The sequence below is a fragment of the Cydia strobilella genome, chromosome 22 (assembly GCF_947568885.1).
Source record: "Cydia strobilella chromosome 22, ilCydStro3.1, whole genome shotgun sequence".
Taxonomy (NCBI): domain Eukaryota; kingdom Metazoa; phylum Arthropoda; class Insecta; order Lepidoptera; family Tortricidae; genus Cydia; species Cydia strobilella.
Genome location: NC_086062.1, coordinates 3404089 through 3416298, shown reverse-complemented (window position 1 = coordinate 3416298; position 12210 = coordinate 3404089). Strand labels below are relative to the sequence as shown.

Genomic DNA, 12210 nt, shown 5'->3' with positions numbered 1-12210 from the left:
TGATTGATCATTTGTTTGTCAATATGGGTTACAGAGGTCTTAAAACTATTTACAATATGTAATTACATAGGATCTCCACAGTGTGCCTACAAACTGGCATACAAATTAGATTAAACTAGCCTAAGTCCATGCATATATGTTCCCTTTTTAGACCAGCAAGATACAATAGGCTCTCGGTAAACCGGCACCTATACCCGTAACATGAGTCACTGACAGTGTCAAAACTGACATATACTTTAACGGCTACGTAATTTACTTTCTATACATCTCGCTCGCACTGACATGTCAGTACGAGCGAGATGCATAGAAAGTAAGTTACGTTCACGCTAGCGTTTATGTCAGTGCCAAACTGATGGTAGCCGTACTAATATTTTCTCCCTGAACTGCCGGATTATTGAATTTGTATGGGAAATATAAATTATAGATGTGTAATTAAACGTAACCGCTCTGTAATCTATCGTTAGGCTGTGTAAATGGAAATAGATTGGGTCACCTGAGTCGCTAATTGCCGGATTACTGGGCGTGCCCGATAGGCCAGAGTCGGAATAACGAGCGCCTACAGTTGATGCAAAATTATTCGAATGGTAGTCAGTCAATTTGGATGATATTTGAAACTAAGGTAAGTTCTTAATGCTATTCGGTTTCAAGCATTGAACCTTTTTAACTTAATTTTTTCGTCACATAGTCAATATCTACCAGGGAAAACTTGTGTTTTTTCTAAGTCACGCAGCATTTAGCGGTTATTAAATTCACAGGCAACACCGACGCAAGTTATTATTTTTGTAACTTTCTGTTTGCAAAAATAATTTTAACCATAGTTATGAATTGCTACTTGAGTACTGGGGCTACGTGTTGGCATATAATAAACGTTTTATTTATTTATTTATTTTATACAGGTGGGATGGTAATTAGGCATGTAAAAAGCACTATCCATGGATGTCTTTCGGCTGAGATGATGATGATGAAAACACTAAGTTAAATAACTGTCTGCTCCATAATAACTGTGTCAAAACCAACCAATAAAAAAGCCAAGTTTCGAGAGTTGTGCAATCTCGAGTCGATACATGGGGAGGCTATTGTGGACAATGTTATTTGTTACACGTCCGCTAAACAAGAGATAGGGGTCCGTAGTGAGACAGGAAAAACATTTATTTGATTAAAATGCCCGCGGTTCGACTTTAATAAGATAGAGGATGGATTTTAAATACAGTAGGTGTCATACTGTACTTAAGCTAGCTATTATGGCGGTTGCGCAAAAATATTAAATTGTAAAAATAAGACTTTGTTTAATATTAAGACATTTGCACAAGTTACGCATTGAAAAGACTTTCACTTTGTCATTGATATGTAGATAAATACCTATTAAGCTATTGAATTGAATTTGAATTTCAATTATACTTATGAAAAAATGGTAGCAATGGTATTTAGGTAACAGTGCTCTATAATTCTACCTTACTTTGTCACTGCGGTTGAAGTAGTTTGGTTTTGGAGCGAAGAACATACCTGAAAAAAAAAAACTTATTTATTTCATGAGTAACTATCACGGTAACCGAAGACAATATTATTTATTTATTGTTTTTTATAAGTAGCGAAAAGTGGGGTAGAACCGGGACGCTAAGGGAAATGTTGAGTAAAAAACATATTTGTAGAAAATTCTACGAACTTTACTAGTCTCCGTTTAATTGACTTAATTAACTACATATTTCATTAGTGAGATCACTAATTACATTATCACACGTGGAAAAAACAATCAAGTTTTGAATCTCTATTTTGTCCGATTTTGTTCCATGCCTTGTCCAAAACCGGGTATACCAACTCCTATACCCGATTTTGCCCCTTACTAAAAATAGTCGTGGAACACGTCAGACAAGTTCTTCAGGTTCCCAACCAGTACACCCTTCATGGGCTCATTTTTTACACTCGAGACATTGTACCCAAGCATCGTTTTTCCGTGTATTGTACAAAAAAAGGCACTTGTACAAAATGGACGACCCGATCTTCCAGTCCGGTTTTGACCAGAACGTGCCTACGAGAAACTAAAAAATCTGCTGACAAAATCGTAATGCAATAACAATCAAAATATTTTTGTTGATCCTTAGTACATACATAATCGCATAAAAAATAGAAATTGTACTTACGTCAACGTACGACAAATTGGTATGGTGATGAATTCTATGGAATTATTAAATTTAACTTTAGTTGACAAACTTACCAATATGGTAACAGTAGTGACCAACGCGTTCGTCAATCTGAAACTATCTAAGTAGCCATACTGCCGTGTCCTTGTTTTACCCAGTGTCACGGTTTAGGACTAATCTCCCCTATATTTTTATTCCACAATTATCTACCTCAATTTTCATTAATTTAAATCCATACAGCACTTTAAACTCGCGTTTTGTACACATAATTAATGTCATTAACGGGTCTAACGCGATTAACGTCGGAAAAAAGGTAAAATAATGAAATTTAATCGCGTTAGACCCGTTAATGACATTTATTAATTTAAACCCATTCTCTTCATTTCACAAAGCGCTAGAAATATTATAATTAACTATCATATTAGATATTATCATATCATTTATTTTATTAGATTTAATTTAGGTAGTTTATATTTAGACATGTTATATATGGTATCAGTTTTTAATTAGTTTTATGTTCTTATGACTTTGATTGATGAACAATAAAATATAAAAATTTGTTCAACTGTGAAAAAAAAAACTATCATATACCTACTGCAATTATGTCAGGCGCTAAAAAAACTATCAAATACTGAAATTAATAAAAGAAAAACTTTGCCAAAGTACTCATATTAGTAGTAGTTCTGAAAACAGAGCCTAAAAGGTGAAAATAAACAAAAAACCAAACATGGACGCTAGCACGTTAGGTGAATGTTCATAATATCGTAACATACTTACCTGTTTTTATCTCTATACATTGATACCTCTATTACTGCCTACATATTCACAAAAGGTTTTGTACAGGGGGTCCCGTATAAAATAAATAGAAAGGATCATTATTAAGCTTATTTCGCGACCCACTCGCGATAATGATTTTTTGGTTTGTTTATGATTATAATTACAAGAAAATGATTAAAAAATTTTTTTTAAGGGAATATTTAGATCGCCTGAATGAATGTGGAGGGAAGTACGAGGAGAGGAAAACCGAGGAAAAGGTGGATGGACTGTGTGAAAGATGATATGAAACTAACGCAAGTGAATGATGAGATGACGGGTGACAGAGATGTATGGAAGAAAAAGACATGCTGCGCCGACCCCAAGTGAATGGGACAAGGGCAAGCGAATGATGATTTAGATCGCCTGAAGAAAGTTCGCTTTAGCTCTAACTGCCTTATAACATACACTGCCAGCGCCCCACTAGGCGAGTTCGTCTTTCGTTGGCACTTTCCACTATAAAAAAAAAATAAGACATGGTCCATATTTTGTTAGTTTTTAAATAAAACTTATAACTACGGTTAACTTAAAAATAAACTTAAATAACTATCTTAGGTGCTAAAGATAAATGCAGAGAGGACCAGTGTCTTATCAGGCCACTGTCCCATCTGTCAGCCACGACGGTCAGGAGACTGTGGCGGTGTGGTGGTGTGTGACTATATTATAGCGGAAAAACGCGCTATCAGTAACAAGCGTAGCGCGCAGTTCGTGCTGACAGTGAATGGGTTAGTACTTAACATTTTATTATACATAATGATATTGTTATGTGTGACAATACTCTGAGAGGTGAATTATGTACAATTGTACACGCACTGAACAAATTTTACTATGGAGCCAAAATTAAACTGGTCTAAATTATTAAAGCCTTAAAGTAAGCTCTGTGAACAACCCTGAAATCTATAAGCCACCTTTCTAAACGACGCCATTCCAAGGCGGAGCGCGGCGGGAAACTATGGCTCAAGCTATAATGTTTTTTTTCCAGCTTCGCTTAAAGATAAACAGGCCAATTCGAAAATGCACATCAAAGCAAAGATAAGATAAGATAAAATAAGATAAGATAGTTATTTATTGTACAACCGTGTTACAGAGGTGTTATGTACATGTGAGTTTCAACGGTAACCCAAATTGGGGTATACAATGGACACTTAAAACTAAATTAAAACTAAGAAACACTTAACGATTTTTAAATCATATTGGAATTTAGTTCAGTCATTCAGTTGTCACTGATATTATTGTTATATATAACACTATAAACTCTCGCGTTTGGTACACATGGGTAATTAATGTCATTAACGGGTCTAACGCGTTTAAATTTCATTATTTTACCTTTTTTTTCCCACCACAGCTAGTGCAACCTAACTGAAACGTCGGAAAAAAGGTAAAATAATGAAATTTAATCGCGTTAGACCCGGTAATGACAATAATTATGATATTATTACGATTCCGATATGATTGTAATATCGATTTGATGCATTTGCACGTTCGAATTGGTTAGCTGTCATTCGCACGTCCATTTCGCTCTTACTTGTCCGTACTTGTATTAGTCCGAGCGAGACGCCCGTGCGAATGAGAGCTAACTGATATGATTCCAATATTAATCCAATATTGTTTAGATGTCAGGCGCACGTTCGAATTGACCTATTAGGCCCAAGCTATAATGTTGTTTTTCATTATCGCTTAAAGATTGAGTCACTCGTAAACCTTATCGAAAGGGGCTTTATTTATTAAGGTTACTTACAGGTTATACAGGGTGACTGCGGGTACGTGATCAGAAATGAAAGGGGATGTCGAAATAAAAAAGTGAGAATACGAATTTCAGTAGGTATGAAGTATAATTCTCAAATAAAAATGTATTGGAGAGTTGAGTATGCGTTTATTTATAACGAACTACGGTCATCATCATCTTCCTCGCGTTGTTCCGGCATTTTGCCACGACTCATGGAAGCCTGGTGTCCGCTTGGCAACTAATCCCAAAAATTGGCGGAAGCACTAGTTTTTACGAAAGCGAATTTCCAACCCAGAGGGAAAACCAGGCCTTTTCTGATTAGTGCGATTTACTCACATGTTTTCCTTTAGCGAAAAGCGATTGGTAAATATCAAATGCGACTGGTAAAGGTATCATACATAAATTAAAATTTATTGGTACGAGCCGGGGTTTGAACCCCGCAATCTCCGGATTGAAAGTCACACGCTCTTACCACTAGGCTACCAGCGAACGTACAAACCTACGAACTGCAGTAGCTATGGAACTATTAAAGCATAATTATTTTAATACCTAATTATTACAGCTAATGAATTTAAATACACGTAATTTCAACCTACTTATAGGTACATGTATAATTTATACATCACCTAATAATATCCACGTGTCTGAGATACTTTGAGTAGGTGTCACCTGCCGATATTTACATAAGGTCCCCAATATCATCACAGCTTTAGGGTCAAACTTAAATTATTCCCTCCATTTGTATCCTAATTAGTCCCCGCGAGGGTGAAACTGAATATTTCACGATTGACCCGCGTGTGTGTGTTTAAATTAGTTGGTGACCCTGACGAAGTTGGTGGCCCTGACTTCCTGCGTTCGATCTTGGTAAGGGCAGATAAGATAAAATAAGATAAGATAAGATAAGATAATGATTCATTTGCTTAAACATGGTAATTTTAAGTTCACATAATCATTATAAGCAGTATCACATGTTTAGCCAATGGCAGCATGCAAATATTGATCTTAAAACATACATACATATATTTACATTACTACATACATGCTATATACATTATTTACATTAACAATAAACTATTTACGTGACATTGATTTTCCATTGTAGCTTTAAATTGAACATACATTCATTATTTTTAAGATATTATAATTGTCTTACAAAACTACATATTCGTTCATATAATTTATTGTCATGTATTTATTTATTAACATTATTCGTCCAGAAATTCTTTGATTGTGTAAAAACATTTATTTACTAGCCATTTCTTCAATTTTGTCATAAATAATGGGTCTTTAAATTTCCGCAATTAGTGTGATGGTATCGGTTATTTTATACGTATTGAAATATTTATTTATTTTTGGTAAATATTTTATATGCATCAAGCATGCAAGGAACAACGGGATATATTTTTGAGTAAGATGTGTGCACCCATATTTTTACACTTGACTGTACTAGTGTCATTTTCCGTAAAATCAGACATTTAACCGCACTTATACTAATATAAGTAACTAGCGACCCGCCCCGGCTTCGCACGGGTAGTTCAACTAATTTACACAAAACCTTTACAAATATACATATAAACCTTCCTCTTGAATCACTCTATCTATTAAAAAACACACACATTAAAATCCGTTGCGTAGTTTTAAAGAAGTAAGCATACATAGAGACAGACGGACAACCAGCGGAAAGCGACTTTGTTTTATACTATTATGTCACAGAATAAGTAATAGTATTATCATACAGAACGGCCACGCACCGCCCCGCCCCGAATCGAATTACCTCGCCCCGCGACACCAGATTGGCGGCCGATTGCCGGCCGCTCAGTACTATTTTTAAGCAACTTACACAATGACACATGCTGCGTATACAGACGTGCCGTTCACACATAGAAACGCAAATGATTTTTGATGTATGGCGTGTCCGCCCTGTGACTATGAATTTCATGTTAACATAATATTGTCTTCGGTTACCGCGATAGTAACTCATGAAATAAAACTATGAAAACGGATTATATCGCGTATATTGAATTTATAATACATCCCGACGTTTCGAACCCTTTACAGCGTTCGTGGTCAACGGGTGACTGAGGAAAAATTACAAAGTGCAAAAATACCCACATACTAAAAATAATGAACAATCATAGACTTAACTTTATTTCATGTTAAATTTTTTTTTTACAATGAAGTGATTTACTACTACTACTACTATGTAGTGATTAGTCGACACGGTGTGACACAAGGAATCTTCACTTGCCGTTACACGACTATTAATACTTAAGTACCGTGAATCCTGTAAAGGGCGCTCAACACGCGAATCGGCGATTAACAGTAAATCATATGTAACCAAGCCTACATAAATTAGCGCAATTTACTTCTATTATGTGTTGAAAGGCTTTTCTGGGTTCCGTTGTCAACTAGAAACCTTTACTTATCACTTTCCATCGCGAAGGCAGAATATATATAGCTTTTTCTCAAAATTGCAATGAAATATTGACATAACTTACTTCAAATGAGGTCCGGAAATACTACGTATCCGGTGCGATGAGTGAAGATGATACGAGCATGTAAAGGAATTTAGAATAGAATAGAATATAAATCATTTATTCAGACAACACATCAATACGACACATATATGTATAGCAAATACAAGACAAAGATAAACAAAACAGTAGAAATAGAGATGTGAAGCCGAAATGGTCTCCACTCAGCAATGCAGCTGGCACGACTAGCGTGGTCAACGGCGCTGGTACAACCTGATACCATACACACCTAGGCCTGTAAAGCAACGTTCTTTTGTTTTTAAACGTCAAATTGTAACACAACGTTTTGGCATTAACCATTTAAAAAAACCTATAAGCAATATTTTTGGTTCCTTGTGACATTCTGCCATTACGCTTTTTTTCCTTTTCGTGTTTTTTTTTACAATACAATACAATCATTTATTAATAAAATTAAAATTTTACACGTCATAGTAATGATATTACAATGCTATTCTAAATTACATTATTATTCACATCCTTTAAATTATTAAAATTACAATGCATTATTATAAATTCGGTACACAATTGTTAACCAAATGTTTATTATATATAATATTATTATTACTTAGTATTATTAAAGGGGAACGGAAATTTGATTATTTTTGCACTACGACGCACGGTTAAGGAGATACAGCCCTATAAAGATTTCTGCATGGCTAAATAACTTTTCCTGGCGAAAAAAAAAATCTTTATAGGTAGTAGTAGTAGTAGTAATAGTAGTAGTAAACACTTTATTGCACAAAACAGGTATATAACACAGAGAGAACACAGTAAATGTGTACAAAAGCGAACTTATCCCCTAGGATAGGGCTTATAGGGCTGTATCTCCTAAACCGTGTGTCGTAGCGCAAAAATAATCAAATTTTTGTTCCCCTTTAATACCTCACGCACTGAATAACCTATCACATTAGGACATTAAAGAATCATTATTATCATATTTTTATTATTATTTGACTGCAAGTTTGAGAAAAGCACTATGTCTACTTGGCCCGCAACCTTTCGTTTCCCGGCCAGTAGTAAATGTAGTAATGTACAATTACTACAATCGGAGAAATGTATAAGGTAATAAATTATAATAAATTGCAGTAAGAAATTAGGGTCGTTTGTTGTATACTCCTTATTCCATTATCCTAAAAAGTACGTAGGTTATTATGGGACAGGAAATATCCCAGTCCCCTTGACTAAACAATGGCCAATTGTAGATACCGATACTAGATAATGCGATAATTTACTTCTTTTTATTCGTATGACACATGTACATAAAATATCTTAGGCAATCAATTAAAAATTAAAACAACATAGTTTATAGTGTCAGTGGGGCTACCGCGAAAACCGAAATTTGCAAATTGCGGGATCTTTCTCTTTTACTCCAATGAAGGCGTAATTAGAGTGACAGAAAAAAATGCCCGCAAAGGGCCACCTCACACTAACGTCTCCTGAGCGTCGGCATGTAGTCAACAATGGCGGCGCAGCGACGCCATTTTGCATAGCACTGACTAGACGCCGACGCTAAAATGACGCTAGCGTGGGGTGGCCCTTAACGCTTTCTAGGCCTGATTTTTCGGTTAAAACACTCACTGTCAGTGTGAGCTACGCGGTACGAGGGCAGTATGGGCGGGCACATGGCCACCCCACACTAGCATCTTTTGAAGTCAACGCTATGGAAAATGGCGTCGCTGCGCAGTTGCGCCAATGTTGTGTGGAGCAGCAGCCGCCGTTCGGGAGACGCTAGTGTGGCCCTATGTAGCTAAAAGTACCTACGAAGAGAGAACCCGCCTGGCGGGTTGCAGGCAGTGAATGTATTAATCTCATCTGAATCGTTTCCGCCACAGAAAACGTTTCTGTTCCTGCTCAAGCAATACTAAATAATATTTGAGATGTATATTCAGATTTATTTCTAAGAAATACCTACTAAGACGATTTCAATGATATTCGTCCAAAATGAAATCCTATAAACGTGCTCAAGGCTTAAACGCACAATCCTCTTAAGTAATTTTTACCAAACATTGGAACGAGAATACGATTTTTATTATCAAATATCGATAGGTACCTTTAGGAGTTTCTGAGTAATCTCAAACAATTTTGATCTTATCCAAATAAGTAGGTACATAGGTACAATAATAGTATTGTTTTAAATTGATTTTAAGTGCCTATCTAATATCAGTAGATTTTGTGTCTTTGCTTCTACTAAGATGCTTTATAATTTTGTTGAAGTATAATTGATTTTGAATCACTCAAATGCATAATTATTGTTTTTTTTAGATTTGGGATTATCTTTAAATATTTAAAGTAAATTAGATGCGTAACAATAACAGATCTTTTCAACGAAAAACAAACGAAATAATTATTGTCGTACCTATATTTTTCCGGTAACGGTATCTTAGAATGATTTCCACCTTACAAACATTATTATAATGAATACCATTATTTTGTCTTCACGTGTGAGTCTATCTACCTAGAGCTATACATATAATAGAGGGAGAAAACGTGAAATTAATAGTGAGAATCGATGACGGACTCTGGTAAACAATTTGTTATTCCATAATACCCACCCAACAAAGAAAACCAAACAAAAATAAAGTTTATTCGGTCCTGATAAAGTCGTGTTTCGGATGCGATGTATGAATAAAGAAAATGAGAAAACGGTTTACGTAATTTTCGTGTCAGTTATGATAATAGCTTTTAATAATGATGAAAATTTTATAATAATCTGCGCGGTATAGTGATTGTTTAAAACAGCAAGTAGACTTTATTAATTTATACTTTAAGTTGTGTATGTTTTTCTATGGTTTGCGTGACGATATAAATAATGCTAAACAAATCGAGGGGATAAAATATTGATCGTCTATTTGTTTACAAAATATTTTACATCGCTATCTCAATAATAGCCACGATATTCATATCTCTATCCCGTAGGCCTAGAAATATAATATAATAATACAATATACAGAGAATATAATACTTCATTATTGCAAAAGACGTGAACCCAGGTGTGAATCTACTACAATACTCAATACTACAATTCAGAATTCTGGAACTCTAACAATGACCATTATGAACTGATGTCAAACGGTATTTCACTTCGCCGAAGCGAATTCTTCTCAAGTTATTTTCGACCACAATCAAAATCGATACAAAAATGATTATTTTCGATAACAATCCGATTTCTTAATCCCTTGCGAAAACTCTATTTCATACCTCAATCAAAAATCAGCTTTATTTCTTGATAAATAAAGTTGGTATACAATGGAACAAAATGTCACGAAGGCGATCGTCAAAGCGCTTCAAACGAATAAAAATCAACTCGTCTCAAAGAAATATGATTATTTTTTCTTTGGATGTTAAAGCTCGTTGTCTACCCCATATTTTGGCTTTTATGACTTAGAACAACCCCTAACGAAGATCCTTTGTGTTGTTGAAAGTTTTAATTAACTTTTAAAGATCAAATAAAAGTCTTTTTCTATTTTTTCAAAGACGCTGCCGTTCTGTTCTCGTCGGTGAGTTCTCAAATAAAATGTCTTTGAACTATTCGAATTGCAAATTGGCTTGAACCCATTAGAAGAAAAGTACCTTTTGAATGACTTTTTCGTATTTAGGGCAGTAGTCTCATTGAAAAAAAAAACAGAGGAACGTTTAAATGAATAAGAAGATAATTCAAACGAAAGATAGCATGAAATGATTACATATGATACTTACCTACCTTATAAATTAATGTTTTTTTTTTTTCAATTAGAATAGAAGACAAAATTTATTAAACTAAATTAGAAAGATATAAGTTCAAGGCTATTTAATTGTCATCCAATTAGCTAATATAAAAAACCGGACAAGTGCGAGTCGGACTCGCCCACCGAGGGTTCCGTATTCTTTAGTATTTGTTATCATAGCGGCAACAGAAATACCTATACGTCACTGTCTAGCTATCACAGTTTATGAGATACAGCCTGGTGACAGACAGATGTACAGACAGACAGACAGACGGATAGTGGAGTCTTAGTAATAGCAAAGATAGATATAACTCCGTAATAGATTTGATTCTCGTTCAGAGGGCGCTACTAGCTTTGGCCTACTGTCGTATATATGGCGTTAACGGTTTCGTTTGTTATTTAACAGTTTTAACGCATATCAGTGAAAGAACATGGGTCAAAATCATAAAAATAATTAATGCAAATAAAAAAATCATTTATCCATATTTAAATACATTTTATCGTATTTTTATAAATCTTCATTTTTAGTTTTAAAGTGTGTCGACAGATGGCAGTAAATTTACTGGGGTTACACAATTTACTATGACAGTACCGCTCTAGTATAAGTTACTCTATGGTAATAGGGTCCCGTTGTACCCTTTGGGTACGGAACCCTAAAAACATTTCCTTTACCTCAGCGCACCCCATCCTATCTCTGAATAGTCAAGTGGCTAAACACAAATCCTTTGCAATCACAAGAACTATTCACCCGATATTGATAAGTAGTAGATAACAATAGCCATTTTAGAGAAAGGCTCGACGGCTCATACAGCCAACAGGCCAATCTAAACTTACATCTTGATATCAATAGGATATTTAAATGATGTCGTTTTATCATTCGCCCGCGCGTCTCGTTCACGCCAATACGTATTCGGATAAGTAGGGGAAACCAAGGAGAGTTGACACAAATTTTACTTTTTCAGTCATAACACTCATAACTCTGTTGTAAATAAAAGATTTATGAAATATATGCGCGACAGTCAACCCCGAGGATTTCTCGGGGTTCGGACGCGAAGTAGATGCATTTGCTTCATCTATGGTATATTTATATCTGTGACGGAGGCACTAGTAAAAAAAAAAGATTACCTTTTCATGCGGGTGGGACCGGAGTGATTTAGTTTGGTGACGTGTTCCAAATTAAAGTTGTGCTAAAGTACAAGCTGTAGACCGGTTTATAATTTATTTTGAAAGTATGAAGTTTTTTGTTCCTGTTAGTTAGGCTGCTTGCATACTATACTTACTTACCGAGGTAGTAA

The 12210-nt window shown here is 35.1% G+C and overlaps 1 protein-coding gene and 1 long non-coding RNA gene across 2 annotated transcripts in view; one reads left to right on the top strand and one right to left on the bottom strand.

The window, feature by feature from the left end:
* Positions 1 to 12210, top strand: part of LOC134751464 (uncharacterized) — a 401504-nt gene that overhangs the window by 83293 nt on the left and 306001 nt on the right. The window lies entirely within an intron of this gene.
* LOC134751431 (uncharacterized) overlaps positions 1 to 12210 on the bottom strand; it is a 357891-nt gene that overhangs the window by 76096 nt on the left and 269585 nt on the right. The window lies entirely within an intron of this gene.